Here is a 14,050-nt window from a genome sequence, read left to right as displayed (position 1 = left end):
AATTCTAAGCATATTTCCCGCTTTGTGGGCTCAGTGACATTGTACACCCTAATAAAATCAGTCTTTCCCTCCCCGTCGGGGAATTGAACCCCGGTCTCCCGCGTGACAGGCGGGGATACTCACCACTATACTAACGAGGAGCAGGTGGGTTGGTTCTTTGAAAAAATGTGGAGCATTGGATACTATCCCTAAATTTGGAGAGTTGGGTGTTAACCCTTCCAACAAAAACATCTGTAGAGACTGAATGGTTAGAGCTAGAGACTACTATGACACATCTATGGAAAGCTGAGACCCTCATGGACACGTACATGTAGTCGATTTTGCTCTATACCGCTCACAAGCCACATAATAGTAGTTAGAAGGAGAGGTGTGTGTGGAAAATCCCAGGACATAGTCACAAAGGCCAAACTCAACACAGTTGTCACTGACTTGTTGGATATTCGCTTCCCATTTAACAACTAAAGCCTTGCACAAAGTAAATCACCTCACACACTGGAAATCTACAATGGATTCACAAAAGTCTACTGAGAATGCATAAATGTCCAAACGGTAAGTGAACCCAAACTCAGACTTTTCAAGAGTCAGTTGAGAATTCTACCATGACCAGAGATTGCTGTCGACCTGGCAATCTCAAAAGAGATTTCTTCCTCACGGGATTGCATACTTGTCAAAATGACTTGTTCAAAAGTTCCTGCATTGGCCGGGAATCGAACCCGGGCCTCCCGCGTGGCAGGCGAGAATTCTACCACTGAACAACCAATGCCTTGCAATGCTGAAAAAAACCCCACGGCTAGATATCGTATCAAAAATCTTTAATTCTAAGCATATTTCCCGCTTTGTGGGCTCAGTGACATTGTACACCCTAATAAAATCAGTCTTTCCCTCCCCGTCGGGGAATTGAACCCCGGTCTCCCGCGTGACAGGCGGGGATACTCACCACTATACTAACGAGGAGCAGGTGGGTTGGTTCTTTGAAAAAATGTGGAGCATTGGATACTATCCCTAAATTTGGAGAGTTGGGTGTTAACCCTTCCAACAAAAACATCTGTAGAGACTGAATGGTTAGAGCTAGAGACTACTATGACACATCTATGGAAAGCTGAGACCCTCATGGACACGTACATGTAGTCGATTTTGCTCTATACCGCTCACAAGCCACATAATAGTAGTTAGAAGGAGAGGTGTGTGTGGAAAATCCCAGGACATAGTCACAAAGGCCAAACTCAACACAGTTGTCACTGACTTGTTGGATATTCGCTTCCCATTTAACAACTAAAGCCTTGCACAAAGTAAATCACCTCACACACTGGAAATCTACAATGGATTCACAAAAGTCTACTGAGAATGCATAAATGTCCAAACGGTAAGTGAGCCCAAACTCAGACTTTTCAAGAGTCAGTTGAGAATTCTACCATGACCAGAGATTGCTGTCGACCTGGCAATCTCAAAAGAGATTTCTTCCTCACGGGGTTGCATACTTGTCAAAATGACTTGTTCAAAAGTTCCTGCATTGGCCGGGAATCGAACCCGGGCCTCCCGCGTGGCAGGCGAGAATTCTACCACTGAACAACCAATGCCTTGCAATGCTGAAAAAAACCCCACGGCTAGATATCGTATCAAAAATCTTTAATTCTAAGCATATTTCCCGCTTTGTGGGCTCAGTGACATTGTACACCCTAATAAAATCAGTCTTTCCCTCCCCGTCGGGGAATTGAACCCCGGTCTCCCGCGTGACAGGCGGGGATACTCACCACTATACTAACGAGGAGCAGGTGGGTTGGTTCTTTGAAAAAATGTGGAGCATTGGATACTATCCCTAAATTTGGAGAGTTGGGTGTTAACCCTTCCAACAAAAACATCTGTAGAGACTGAATGGTTAGAGCTAGAGACTACTATGACACATCTATGGAAAGCTGAGACCCTCACGGACACGTACATGTAGTCGATTTTGCTCTATACCGCTCACAAGCCACATAATAGTAGTTAGAAGGAGAGGTGTGTGTGGAAAATCCCAGGACATAGTCACAAAGGCCAAACTCAACACAGTTGTCACTGACTTGTTGGATATTCGCTTCCCATTTAACAACTAAAGCCTTGCACAAAGTAAATCACCTCACACACTGGAAATCTACAATGGATTCACAAAAGTCTACTGAGAATGCATAAATGTCCAAACGGTAAGTGAACCCAAACTCAGACTTTTCAAGAGTCAGTTGAGAATTCTACCATGACCAGAGATTGCTGTCGACCTGGCAATCTCAAAAGAGATTTCTTCCTCACGGGATTGCATACTTGTCAAAATGACTTGTTCAAAAGTTCCTGCATTGGCCGGGAATCGAACCCGGGCCTCCCGCGTGGCAGGCGAGAATTCTACCACTGAACAACCAATGCCTTGCAATGCTGAAAAAAACCCCACGGCTAGATATCGTATCAAAAATCTTTAATTCTAAGCATATTTCCCGCTTTGTGGGCTCAGTGACATTGTACACCCTAATAAAATCAGTCTTTCCCTCCCCGTCGGGGAATTGAACCCCGGTCTCCCGCGTGACAGGCGGGGATACTCACCACTATACTAACGAGGAGCAGGTGGGTTGGTTCTTTGAAAAAATGTGGAGCATTGGATACTATCCCTAAATTTGGAGAGTTGGGTGTTAACCCTTCCAACAAAAACATCTGTAGAGACTGAATGGTTAGAGCTAGAGACTACTATGACACATCTATGGAAAGCTGAGACCCTCACGGACACGTACATGTAGTCGATTTTGCTCTATACCGCTCACAAGCCACATAATAGTAGTTAGAAGGAGAGGTGTGTGTGGAAAATCCCAGGACATAGTCACAAAGGCCAAACTCAACACAGTTGTCACTGACTTGTTGGATATTCGCTTCCCATTTAACAACTAAAGCCTTGCACAAAGTAAATCACCTCACACACTGGAAATCTACAATGGATTCACAAAAGTCTACTGAGAATGCATAAATGTCCAAACGGTAAGTGAACCCAAACTCAGACTTTTCAAGAGTCAGTTGAGAATTCTACCATGACCAGAGATTGCTGTCGACCTGGCAATCTCAAAAGAGATTTCTTCCTCACGGGATTGCATACTTGTCAAAATGACTTGTTCAAAAGTTCCTGCATTGGCCGGGAATCGAACCCGGGCCTCCCGCGTGGCAGGCGAGAATTCTACCACTGAACAACCAATGCCTTGCAATGCTGAAAAAAACCCCACGGCTAGATATCGTATCAAAAATCTTTAATTCTAAGCATATTTCCCGCTTTGTGGGCTCAGTGACATTGTACACCCTAATAAAATCAGTCTTTCCCTCCCCGTCGGGGAATTGAACCCCGGTCTCCCGCGTGACAGGCGGGGATACTCACCACTATACTAACAAGGAGCAGGTGGGTTGGTTCTTTGAAAAAATGTGGAGCATTGGATACTATCCCTAAATTTGGAGAGTTGGGTGTTAACCCTTCCAACAAAAACATCTGTAGAGACTGAATGGTTAGAGCTAGAGACTACTATGACACATCTATGGAAAGCTGAGACCCTCACGGACACGTACATGTAGTCGGTTTTGCTCTATACCGCTCACAAGCCACATAATAGTAGTTAGAAGGAGAGGTGTGTGTGGAAAATCCCAGGACATAGTCACAAAGGCCAAACTCAACACAGTTGTCACTGACTTGTTGGATATTCGCTTCCCATTTAACAACTAAAGCCTTGCACAAAGTAAATCACCTCACACACTGGAAATCTACAATGGATTCACAAAAGTCTACTGAGAATGCATAAATGTCCAAACGGTAAGTGAACCCAAACTCAGACTTTTCAAGAGTCAGTTGAGAATTCTACCATGACCAGAGATTGCTGTCGACCTGGCAATCTCAAAAGAGATTTCTTCCTCACGGGATTGCATACTTGTCAAAATGACTTGTTCAAAAGTTCCTGCATTGGCCGGGAATCGAACCCGGGCCTCCCGCGTGGCAGGCGAGAATTCTACCACTGAACAACCAATGCCTTGCAATGCTGAAAAAAACCCCACGGCTAGATATCGTATCAAAAATCTTTAATTCTAAGCATATTTCCCGCTTTGTGGGCTCAGTGACATTGTACACCCTAATAAAATCAGTCTTTCCCTCCCCGTCGGGGAATTGAACCCCGGTCTCCCGCGTGACAGGCGGGGATACTCACCACTATACTAACAAGGAGCAGGTGGGTTGGTTCTTTGAAAAAATGTGGAGCATTGGATACTATCCCTAAATTTGGAGAGTTGGGTGTTAACCCTTCCAACAAAAACATCTGTAGAGACTGAATGGTTAGAGCTAGAGACTACTATGACACATCTATGGAAAGCTGAGACCCTCATGGACACGTACATGTAGTCGATTTTGCTCTATACCGCTCACAAGCCACATAATAGTAGTTAGAAGGAGAGGTGTGTGTGGAAAATCCCAGGACATAGTCACAAAGGCCAAACTCAACACAGTTGTCACTGACTTGTTGGATATTCGCTTCCCATTTAACAACTAAAGCCTTGCACAAAGTAAATCACCTCACACACTGGAAATCTACAATGGATTCACAAAAGACTACTGAGAATGCATAAATGTCCAAACGGTAAGTGAACCCAAACTCAGACTTTTCAAGAGTCAGTTGAGAATTCTACCATGACCAGAGATTGCTGTCGACCTGGCAATCTCAAAAGAGATTTCTTCCTCACGGGATTGCATACTTGTCAAAATGACTTGTTCAAAAGTTCCTGCATTGGCCGGGAATCGAACCCGGGCCTCCCGCGTGGCAGGCGAGAATTCTACCACTGAACAACCAATGCCTTGCAATGCTGAAAAAAACCCCACGGCTAGATATCGTATCAAAAATCTTTAATTCTAAGCATATTTCCCGCTTTGTGGGCTCAGTGACATTGTACACCCTAATAAAATCAGTCTTTCCCTCCCCGTCGGGGAATTGAACCCCGGTCTCCCGCGTGACAGGCGGGGATACTCACCACTATACTAACGAGGAGCAGGTGGGTTGGTTCTTTGAAAAAATGTGGAGCATTGGATACTATCCCTAAATTTGGAGAGTTGGGTGTTAACCCTTCCAACAAAAACATCTGTAGAGACTGAATGGTTAGAGCTAGAGACTACTATGACACATCTATGGAAAGCTGAGACCCTCATGGACACGTACATGTAGTCGATTTTGCTCTATACCGCTCACAAGCCACATAATAGTAGTTAGAAGGAGAGGTGTGTGTGGAAAATCCCAGGACATAGTCACAAAGGCCAAACTCAACACAGTTGTCACTGACTTGTTGGATATTCGCTTCCCATTTAACAACTAAAGCCTTGCACAAAGTAAATCACCTCACACACTGGAAATCTACAATGGATTCACAAAAGTCTACTGAGAATGCATAAATGTCCAAACGGTAAGTGAACCCAAACTCAGACTTTTCAAGAGTCAGTTGAGAATTCTACCATGACCAGAGATTGCTGTCGACCTGGCAATCTCAAAAGAGATTTCTTCCTCACGGGATTGCATACTTGTCAAAATGACTTGTTCAAAAGTTCCTGCATTGGCCGGGAATCGAACCCGGGCCTCCCGCGTGGCAGGCGAGAATTCTACCACTGAACAACCAATGCCTTGCAATGCTGAAAAAAACCCCACGGCTAGATATCGTATCAAAAATCTTTAATTCTAAGCATATTTCCCGCTTTGTGGGCTCAGTGACATTGTACACCCTAATAAAATCAGTCTTTCCCTCCCCGTCGGGGAATTGAACCCCGGTCTCCCGCGTGACAGGCGGGGATACTCACCACTATACTAACGAGGAGCAGGTGGGTTGGTTCTTTGAAAAAATGTGGAGCATTGGATACTATCCCTAAATTTGGAGAGTTGGGTGTTAACCCTTCCAACAAAAACATCTGTAGAGACTGAATGGTTAGAGCTAGAGACTACTATGACACATCTATGGAAAGCTGAGACCCTCATGGACACGTACATGTAGTCGATTTTGCTCTATACCGCTCACAAGCCACATAATAGTAGTTAGAAGGAGAGGTGTGTGTGGAAAATCCCAGGACATAGTCACAAAGGCCAAACTCAACACAGTTGTCACTGACTTGTTGGATATTCGCTTCCCATTTAACAACTAAAGCCTTGCACAAAGTAAATCACCTCACACACTGGAAATCTACAATGGATTCACAAAAGTCTACTGAGAATGCATAAATGTCCAAACGGTAAGTGAACCCAAACTCAGACTTTTCAAGAGTCAGTTGAGAATTCTACCATGACCAGAGATTGCTGTCGACCTGGCAATCTCAAAAGAGATTTCTTCCTCACGGGATTGCATACTTGTCAAAATGACTTGTTCAAAAGTTCCTGCATTGGCCGGGAATCGAACCCGGGCCTCCCGCGTGGCAGGCGAGAATTCTACCACTGAACAACCAATGCCTTGCAATGCTGAAAAAAACCCCACGGCTAGATATCGTATCAAAAATCTTTAATTCTAAGCATATTTCCCGCTTTGTGGGCTCAGTGACATTGTACACCCTAATAAAATCAGTCTTTCCCTCCCCGTCGGGGAATTGAACCCCGGTCTCCCGCGTGACAGGCGGGGATACTCACCACTATACTAACAAGGAGCAGGTGGGTTGGTTCTTTGAAAAAATGTGGAGCATTGGATACTATCCCTAAATTTGGAGAGTTGGGTGTTAACCCTTCCAACAAAAACATCTGTAGAGACTGAATGGTTAGAGCTAGAGACTACTATGACACATCTATGGAAAGCTGAGACCCTCATGGACACGTACATGTAGTCGATTTTGCTCTATACCGCTCACAAGCCACATAATAGTAGTTAGAAGGAGAGGTGTGTGTGGAAAATCCCAGGACATAGTCACAAAGGCCAAACTCAACACAGTTGTCACTGACTTGTTGGATATTCGCTTCCCATTTAACAACTAAAGCCTTGCACAAAGTAAATCACCTCACACACTGGAAATCTACAATGGATTCACAAAAGTCTACTGAGAATGCATAAATGTCCAAACGGTAAGTGAGCCCAAACTCAGACTTTTCAAGAGTCAGTTGAGAATTCTACCATGACCAGAGATTGCTGTCGACCTGGCAATCTCAAAAGAGATTTCTTCCTCACGGGGTTGCATACTTGTCAAAATGACTTGTTCAAAAGTTCCTGCATTGGCCGGGAATCGAACCCGGGCCTCCCGCGTGGCAGGCGAGAATTCTACCACTGAACAACCAATGCCTTGCAATGCTGAAATAAACCCCACGGCTAGATATCGTATCAAAAATCTTTAATTCTAAGCATATTTCCCGCTTTGTGGGCTCAGTGACATTGTACACCCTAATAAAATCAGTCTTTCCCTCCCCGTCGGGGAATTGAACCCCGGTCTCCCGCGTGACAGGCGGGGATACTCACCACTATACTAACAAGGAGCAGGTGGGTTGGTTCTTTGAAAAAATGTGGAGCATTGGATACTATCCCTAAATTTGGAGAGTTGGGTGTTAACCCTTCCAACAAAAACATCTGTAGAGACTGAATGGTTAGAGCTAGAGACTACTATGACACATCTATGGAAAGCTGAGACCCTCACGGACACGTACATGTAGTCGGTTTTGCTCTATACCGCTCACAAGCCACATAATAGTAGTTAGAAGGAGAGGTGTGTGTGGAAAATCCCAGGACATAGTCACAAAGGCCAAACTCAACACAGTTGTCACTGACTTGTTGGATATTCGCTTCCCATTTAACAACTAAAGCCTTGCACAAAGTAAATCACCTCACACACTGGAAATCTACAATGGATTCACAAAAGTCTACTGAGAATGCATAAATGTCCAAACGGTAAGTGAACCCAAACTCAGACTTTTCAAGAGTCAGTTGAGAATTCTACCATGACCAGAGATTGCTGTCGACCTGGCAATCTCAAAAGAGATTTCTTCCTCACGGGATTGCATACTTGTCAAAATGACTTGTTCAAAAGTTCCTGCATTGGCCGGGAATCGAACCCGGGCCTCCCGCGTGGCAGGCGAGAATTCTACCACTGAACAACCAATGCCTTGCAATGCTGAAAAAAACCCCACGGCTAGATATCGTATCAAAAATCTTTAATTCTAAGCATATTTCCCGCTTTGTGGGCTCAGTGACATTGTACACCCTAATAAAATCAGTCTTTCCCTCCCCGTCGGGGAATTGAACCCCGGTCTCCCGCGTGACAGGCGGGGATACTCACCACTATACTAACAAGGAGCAGGTGGGTTGGTTCTTTGAAAAAATGTGGAGCATTGGATACTATCCCTAAATTTGGAGAGTTGGGTGTTAACCCTTCCAACAAAAACATCTGTAGAGACTGAATGGTTAGAGCTAGAGACTACTATGACACATCTATGGAAAGCTGAGACCCTCATGGACACGTACATGTAGTCGATTTTGCTCTATACCGCTCACAAGCCACATAATAGTAGTTAGAAGGAGAGGTGTGTGTGGAAAATCCCAGGACATAGTCACAAAGGCCAAACTCAACACAGTTGTCACTGACTTGTTGGATATTCGCTTCCCATTTAACAACTAAAGCCTTGCACAAAGTAAATCACCTCACACACTGGAAATCTACAATGGATTCACAAAAGACTACTGAGAATGCATAAATGTCCAAACGGTAAGTGAACCCAAACTCAGACTTTTCAAGAGTCAGTTGAGAATTCTACCATGACCAGAGATTGCTGTCGACCTGGCAATCTCAAAAGAGATTTCTTCCTCACGGGATTGCATACTTGTCAAAATGACTTGTTCAAAAGTTCCTGCATTGGCCGGGAATCGAACCCGGGCCTCCCGCGTGGCAGGCGAGAATTCTACCACTGAACAACCAATGCCTTGCAATGCTGAAAAAAACCCCACGGCTAGATATCGTATCAAAAATCTTTAATTCTAAGCATATTTCCCGCTTTGTGGGCTCAGTGACATTGTACACCCTAATAAAATCAGTCTTTCCCTCCCCGTCGGGGAATTGAACCCCGGTCTCCCGCGTGACAGGCGGGGATACTCACCACTATACTAACGAGGAGCAGGTGGGTTGGTTCTTTGAAAAAATGTGGAGCATTGGATACTATCCCTAAATTTGGAGAGTTGGGTGTTAACCCTTCCAACAAAAACATCTGTAGAGACTGAATGGTTAGAGCTAGAGACTACTATGACACATCTATGGAAAGCTGAGACCCTCATGGACACGTACATGTAGTCGATTTTGCTCTATACCGCTCACAAGCCACATAATAGTAGTTAGAAGGAGAGGTGTGTGTGGAAAATCCCAGGACATAGTCACAAAGGCCAAACTCAACACAGTTGTCACTGACTTGTTGGATATTCGCTTCCCATTTAACAACTAAAGCCTTGCACAAAGTAAATCACCTCACACACTGGAAATCTACAATGGATTCACAAAAGTCTACTGAGAATGCATAAATGTCCAAACGGTAAGTGAACCCAAACTCAGACTTTTCAAGAGTCAGTTGAGAATTCTACCATGACCAGAGATTGCTGTCGACCTGGCAATCTCAAAAGAGATTTCTTCCTCACGGGATTGCATACTTGTCAAAATGACTTGTTCAAAAGTTCCTGCATTGGCCGGGAATCGAACCCGGGCCTCCCGCGTGGCAGGCGAGAATTCTACCACTGAACAACCAATGCCTTGCAATGCTGAAAAAAACCCCACGGCTAGATATCGTATCAAAAATCTTTAATTCTAAGCATATTTCCCGCTTTGTGGGCTCAGTGACATTGTACACCCTAATAAAATCAGTCTTTCCCTCCCCGTCGGGGAATTGAACCCCGGTCTCCCGCGTGACAGGCGGGGATACTCACCACTATACTAACGAGGAGCAGGTGGGTTGGTTCTTTGAAAAAATGTGGAGCATTGGATACTATCCCTAAATTTGGAGAGTTGGGTGTTAACCCTTCCAACAAAAACATCTGTAGAGACTGAATGGTTAGAGCTAGAGACTACTATGACACATCTATGGAAAGCTGAGACCCTCATGGACACGTACATGTAGTCGATTTTGCTCTATACCGCTCACAAGCCACATAATAGTAGTTAGAAGGAGAGGTGTGTGTGGAAAATCCCAGGACATAGTCACAAAGGCCAAACTCAACACAGTTGTCACTGACTTGTTGGATATTCGCTTCCCATTTAACAACTAAAGCCTTGCACAAAGTAAATCACCTCACACACTGGAAATCTACAATGGATTCACAAAAGTCTACTGAGAATGCATAAATGTCCAAACGGTAAGTGAACCCAAACTCAGACTTTTCAAGAGTCAGTTGAGAATTCTACCATGACCAGAGATTGCTGTCGACCTGGCAATCTCAAAAGAGATTTCTTCCTCACGGGATTGCATACTTGTCAAAATGACTTGTTCAAAAGTTCCTGCATTGGCCGGGAATCGAACCCGGGCCTCCCGCGTGGCAGGCGAGAATTCTACCACTGAACAACCAATGCCTTGCAATGCTGAAAAAAACCCCACGGCTAGATATCGTATCAAAAATCTTTAATTCTAAGCATATTTCCCGCTTTGTGGGCTCAGTGACATTGTACACCCTAATAAAATCAGTCTTTCCCTCCCCGTCGGGGAATTGAACCCCGGTCTCCCGCGTGACAGGCGGGGATACTCACCACTATACTAACAAGGAGCAGGTGGGTTGGTTCTTTGAAAAAATGTGGAGCATTGGATACTATCCCTAAATTTGGAGAGTTGGGTGTTAACCCTTCCAACAAAAACATCTGTAGAGACTGAATGGTTAGAGCTAGAGACTACTATGACACATCTATGGAAAGCTGAGACCCTCATGGACACGTACATGTAGTCGATTTTGCTCTATACCGCTCACAAGCCACATAATAGTAGTTAGAAGGAGAGGTGTGTGTGGAAAATCCCAGGACATAGTCACAAAGGCCAAACTCAACACAGTTGTCACTGACTTGTTGGATATTCGCTTCCCATTTAACAACTAAAGCCTTGCACAAAGTAAATCACCTCACACACTGGAAATCTACAATGGATTCACAAAAGTCTACTGAGAATGCATAAATGTCCAAACGGTAAGTGAGCCCAAACTCAGACTTTTCAAGAGTCAGTTGAGAATTCTACCATGACCAGAGATTGCTGTCGACCTGGCAATCTCAAAAGAGATTTCTTCCTCACGGGGTTGCATACTTGTCAAAATGACTTGTTCAAAAGTTCCTGCATTGGCCGGGAATCGAACCCGGGCCTCCCGCGTGGCAGGCGAGAATTCTACCACTGAACAACCAATGCCTTGCAATGCTGAAATAAACCCCACGGCTAGATATCGTATCAAAAATCTTTAATTCTAAGCATATTTCCCGCTTTGTGGGCTCAGTGACATTGTACACCCTAATAAAATCAGTCTTTCCCTCCCCGTCGGGGAATTGAAGCCCGGTCTCCCGCGTGACAGGCGGGGATACTCACCACTATACTAACGAGGAGCAGGTGGGTTGGTTCTTTGAAAAAATGTGGAGCATTGGATACTATCCCTAAATTTGGAGAGTTGGGTGTTAACCCTTCCAACAAAAACATCTGTAGAGACTGAATGGTTAGAGCTAGAGACTACTATGACACATCTATGGAAAGCTGAGACCCTCACGGACACGTACATGTAGTCGATTTTGCTCTATACCGCTCACAAGCCACATAATAGTAGTTAGAAGGAGAGGTGTGTGTGGAAAATCCCAGGACATAGTCACAAAGGCCAAACTCAACACAGTTGTCACTGACTTGTTGGATATTCGCTTCCCATTTAACAACTAAAGCCTTGCACAAAGTAAATCACCTCACACACTGGAAATCTACAATGGATTCACAAAAGTCTACTGAGAATGCATAAATGTCCAAACGGTAAGTGAGCCCAAACTCAGACTTTTCAAGAGTCAGTTGAGAATTCTACCATGACCAGAGATTGCTGTCGACCTGGCAATCTCAAAAGAGATTTCTTCCTCACGGGGTTGCATACTTGTCAAAATGACTTGTTCAAAAGTTCCTGCATTGGCCGGGAATCGAACCCGGGCCTCCCGCGTGGCAGGCGAGAATTCTACCACTGAACAACCAATGCCTTGCAATGCTGAAATAAACCCCACGGCTAGATATCGTATCAAAAATCTTTAATTCTAAGCATATTTCCCGCTTTGTGGGCTCAGTGACATTGTACACCCTAATAAAATCAGTCTTTCCCTCCCCGTCGGGGAATTGAACCCCGGTCTCCCGCGTGACAGGCGGGGATACTCACCACTATACTAACGAGGAGCAGGTGGGTTGGTTCTTTGAAAAAATGTGGAGCATTGGATACTATCCCTAAATTTGGAGAGTTGGGTGTTAACCCTTCCAACAAAAACATCTGTAGAGACTGAATGGTTAGAGCTAGAGACTACTATGACACATCTATGGAAAGCTGAGACCCTCACGGACACGTACATGTAGTCGGTTTTGCTCTATACCGCTCACAAGCCACATAATAGTAGTTAGAAGGAGAGGTGTGTGTGGAAAATCCCAGGACATAGTCACAAAGGCCAAACTCAACACAGTTGTCACTGACTTGTTGGATATTCGCTTCCCATTTAACAACTAAAGCCTTGCACAAAGTAAATCACCTCACACACTGGAAATCTACAATGGATTCACAAAAGTCTACTGAGAATGCATAAATGTCCAAACGGTAAGTGAGCCCAAACTCAGACTTTTCAAGAGTCAGTTGAGAATTCTACCATGACCAGAGATTGCTGTCGACCTGGCAATCTCAAAAGAGATTTCTTCCTCACGGGGTTGCATATTTGTCAAAATGACTTGTTCAAAAGTTCCTGCATTGGCCGGGAATCGAAACCGGGCCTCCCGCGTGGCAGGCGAGAATTCTACCACTGAACAACCAATGCCTTGCAATGCTGAAAAAAACCCCACGGCTAGATATCGTATCAAAAATCTTTAATTCTAAGCATATTTCCCGCTTTGTGGGCTCAGTGACATTGTACACCCTAATAAAATCAGTCTTTCCCTCCCCGTCGGGGAATTGAACCCCGGTCTCCCGCGTGACAGGCGGGGATACTCACCACTATACTAACGAGGAGCAGGTGGGTTGGTTCTTTGAAAAAATGTGGAGCATTGGATACTATCCCTAAATTTGGAGAGTTGGGTGTTAACCCTTCCAACAAAAACATCTGTAGAGACTGAATGGTTAGAGCTAGAGACTACTATGACACATCTATGGAAAGCTGAGACCCTCATGGACACGTACATGTAGTCGATTTTGCTCTATACCGCTCACAAGCCACATAATAGTAGTTAGAAGGAGAGGTGTGTGTGGAAAATCCCAGGACATAGTCACAAAGGCCAAACTCAACACAGTTGTCACTGACTTGTTGGATATTCGCTTCCCATTTAACAACTAAAGCCTTGCACAAAGTAAATCACCTCACACACTGGAAATCTACAATGGATTCACAAAAGTCTACTGAGAATGCATAAATGTCCAAACGGTAAGTGAACCCAAACTCAGACTTTTCAAGAGTCAGTTGAGAATTCTACCATGACCAGAGATTGCTGTCGACCTGGCAATCTCAAAAGAGATTTCTTCCTCACGGGATTGCATACTTGTCAAAATGACTTGTTCAAAAGTTCCTGCATTGGCCGGGAATCGAACCCGGGCCTCCCGCGTGGCAGGCGAGAATTCTACCACTGAACAACCAATGCCTTGCAATGCTGAAAAAAACCCCACGGCTAGATATCGTATCAAAAATCTTTAATTCTAAGCATATTTCCCGCTTTGTGGGCTCAGTGACATTGTACACCCTAATAAAATCAGTCTTTCCCTCCCCGTCGGGGAATTGAACCCCGGTCTCCCGCGTGACAGGCGGGGATACTCACCACTATACTAACAAGGAGCAGGTGGGTTGGTTCTTTGAAAAAATGTGGAGCATTGGATACTATCCCTAAATTTGGAGAGTTGGGTGTTA

The 14,050-nt window shown here is 44.6% G+C and overlaps 26 non-coding genes across 26 annotated transcripts; all 26 read right to left on the bottom strand.

Moving 5' to 3' along the window:
- Window positions 1-68: 68 nt before the first annotated feature.
- Window positions 69-140, bottom strand: trnad-guc (transfer RNA aspartic acid (anticodon GUC)). Its single transcript has one exon. It is a non-coding gene; the product is annotated as a tRNA-Asp (tRNA).
- Window positions 141-692: 552 nt separating this feature from the next.
- Window positions 693-763, bottom strand: trnag-gcc (transfer RNA glycine (anticodon GCC)). Its single transcript has one exon. It is a non-coding gene; the product is annotated as a tRNA-Gly (tRNA).
- Window positions 764-882: 119 nt separating this feature from the next.
- trnad-guc (transfer RNA aspartic acid (anticodon GUC)) lies at window positions 883-954 on the bottom strand. Its single transcript has one exon. It is a non-coding gene; the product is annotated as a tRNA-Asp (tRNA).
- A 552-nt stretch (window positions 955-1,506) lies between these two features.
- Window positions 1,507-1,577, bottom strand: trnag-gcc (transfer RNA glycine (anticodon GCC)). Its single transcript has one exon. It is a non-coding gene; the product is annotated as a tRNA-Gly (tRNA).
- Window positions 1,578-1,696: 119 nt separating this feature from the next.
- On the bottom strand, window positions 1,697-1,768 carry trnad-guc (transfer RNA aspartic acid (anticodon GUC)). The gene has a single exon. It is a non-coding gene; the product is annotated as a tRNA-Asp (tRNA).
- A 552-nt stretch (window positions 1,769-2,320) lies between these two features.
- On the bottom strand, window positions 2,321-2,391 carry trnag-gcc (transfer RNA glycine (anticodon GCC)). Its single transcript has one exon. It is a non-coding gene; the product is annotated as a tRNA-Gly (tRNA).
- A 119-nt stretch (window positions 2,392-2,510) lies between these two features.
- trnad-guc (transfer RNA aspartic acid (anticodon GUC)) lies at window positions 2,511-2,582 on the bottom strand. The gene has a single exon. It is a non-coding gene; the product is annotated as a tRNA-Asp (tRNA).
- Window positions 2,583-3,134: 552 nt separating this feature from the next.
- Window positions 3,135-3,205, bottom strand: trnag-gcc (transfer RNA glycine (anticodon GCC)). The gene has a single exon. It is a non-coding gene; the product is annotated as a tRNA-Gly (tRNA).
- Window positions 3,206-3,948: 743 nt separating this feature from the next.
- On the bottom strand, window positions 3,949-4,019 carry trnag-gcc (transfer RNA glycine (anticodon GCC)). Its single transcript has one exon. It is a non-coding gene; the product is annotated as a tRNA-Gly (tRNA).
- Window positions 4,020-4,762: 743 nt separating this feature from the next.
- trnag-gcc (transfer RNA glycine (anticodon GCC)) lies at window positions 4,763-4,833 on the bottom strand. The gene has a single exon. It is a non-coding gene; the product is annotated as a tRNA-Gly (tRNA).
- Window positions 4,834-4,952: 119 nt separating this feature from the next.
- trnad-guc (transfer RNA aspartic acid (anticodon GUC)) lies at window positions 4,953-5,024 on the bottom strand. The gene has a single exon. It is a non-coding gene; the product is annotated as a tRNA-Asp (tRNA).
- A 552-nt stretch (window positions 5,025-5,576) lies between these two features.
- On the bottom strand, window positions 5,577-5,647 carry trnag-gcc (transfer RNA glycine (anticodon GCC)). Its single transcript has one exon. It is a non-coding gene; the product is annotated as a tRNA-Gly (tRNA).
- Window positions 5,648-5,766: 119 nt separating this feature from the next.
- Window positions 5,767-5,838, bottom strand: trnad-guc (transfer RNA aspartic acid (anticodon GUC)). The gene has a single exon. It is a non-coding gene; the product is annotated as a tRNA-Asp (tRNA).
- Window positions 5,839-6,390: 552 nt separating this feature from the next.
- On the bottom strand, window positions 6,391-6,461 carry trnag-gcc (transfer RNA glycine (anticodon GCC)). The gene has a single exon. It is a non-coding gene; the product is annotated as a tRNA-Gly (tRNA).
- A 743-nt stretch (window positions 6,462-7,204) lies between these two features.
- Window positions 7,205-7,275, bottom strand: trnag-gcc (transfer RNA glycine (anticodon GCC)). The gene has a single exon. It is a non-coding gene; the product is annotated as a tRNA-Gly (tRNA).
- A 743-nt stretch (window positions 7,276-8,018) lies between these two features.
- trnag-gcc (transfer RNA glycine (anticodon GCC)) lies at window positions 8,019-8,089 on the bottom strand. Its single transcript has one exon. It is a non-coding gene; the product is annotated as a tRNA-Gly (tRNA).
- A 743-nt stretch (window positions 8,090-8,832) lies between these two features.
- trnag-gcc (transfer RNA glycine (anticodon GCC)) lies at window positions 8,833-8,903 on the bottom strand. The gene has a single exon. It is a non-coding gene; the product is annotated as a tRNA-Gly (tRNA).
- Window positions 8,904-9,022: 119 nt separating this feature from the next.
- trnad-guc (transfer RNA aspartic acid (anticodon GUC)) lies at window positions 9,023-9,094 on the bottom strand. Its single transcript has one exon. It is a non-coding gene; the product is annotated as a tRNA-Asp (tRNA).
- A 552-nt stretch (window positions 9,095-9,646) lies between these two features.
- Window positions 9,647-9,717, bottom strand: trnag-gcc (transfer RNA glycine (anticodon GCC)). Its single transcript has one exon. It is a non-coding gene; the product is annotated as a tRNA-Gly (tRNA).
- Window positions 9,718-9,836: 119 nt separating this feature from the next.
- On the bottom strand, window positions 9,837-9,908 carry trnad-guc (transfer RNA aspartic acid (anticodon GUC)). Its single transcript has one exon. It is a non-coding gene; the product is annotated as a tRNA-Asp (tRNA).
- Window positions 9,909-10,460: 552 nt separating this feature from the next.
- trnag-gcc (transfer RNA glycine (anticodon GCC)) lies at window positions 10,461-10,531 on the bottom strand. The gene has a single exon. It is a non-coding gene; the product is annotated as a tRNA-Gly (tRNA).
- Window positions 10,532-11,274: 743 nt separating this feature from the next.
- Window positions 11,275-11,345, bottom strand: trnag-gcc (transfer RNA glycine (anticodon GCC)). The gene has a single exon. It is a non-coding gene; the product is annotated as a tRNA-Gly (tRNA).
- Window positions 11,346-12,088: 743 nt separating this feature from the next.
- Window positions 12,089-12,159, bottom strand: trnag-gcc (transfer RNA glycine (anticodon GCC)). The gene has a single exon. It is a non-coding gene; the product is annotated as a tRNA-Gly (tRNA).
- Window positions 12,160-12,278: 119 nt separating this feature from the next.
- On the bottom strand, window positions 12,279-12,350 carry trnad-guc (transfer RNA aspartic acid (anticodon GUC)). Its single transcript has one exon. It is a non-coding gene; the product is annotated as a tRNA-Asp (tRNA).
- Window positions 12,351-13,092: 742 nt separating this feature from the next.
- Window positions 13,093-13,164, bottom strand: trnad-guc (transfer RNA aspartic acid (anticodon GUC)). Its single transcript has one exon. It is a non-coding gene; the product is annotated as a tRNA-Asp (tRNA).
- A 552-nt stretch (window positions 13,165-13,716) lies between these two features.
- trnag-gcc (transfer RNA glycine (anticodon GCC)) lies at window positions 13,717-13,787 on the bottom strand. The gene has a single exon. It is a non-coding gene; the product is annotated as a tRNA-Gly (tRNA).
- Window positions 13,788-14,050: the final 263 nt, after the last annotated feature.

This window comes from Salmo salar, chromosome 23, assembly GCF_965601325.2.
Source record: "Salmo salar chromosome 23, fSalSal1, whole genome shotgun sequence".
Classification (NCBI taxonomy): domain Eukaryota; kingdom Metazoa; phylum Chordata; class Actinopteri; order Salmoniformes; family Salmonidae; genus Salmo; species Salmo salar.
Note: the sequence above shows the minus strand (reverse complement) of the source record. Positions and strands in the feature narration are given on the sequence as shown.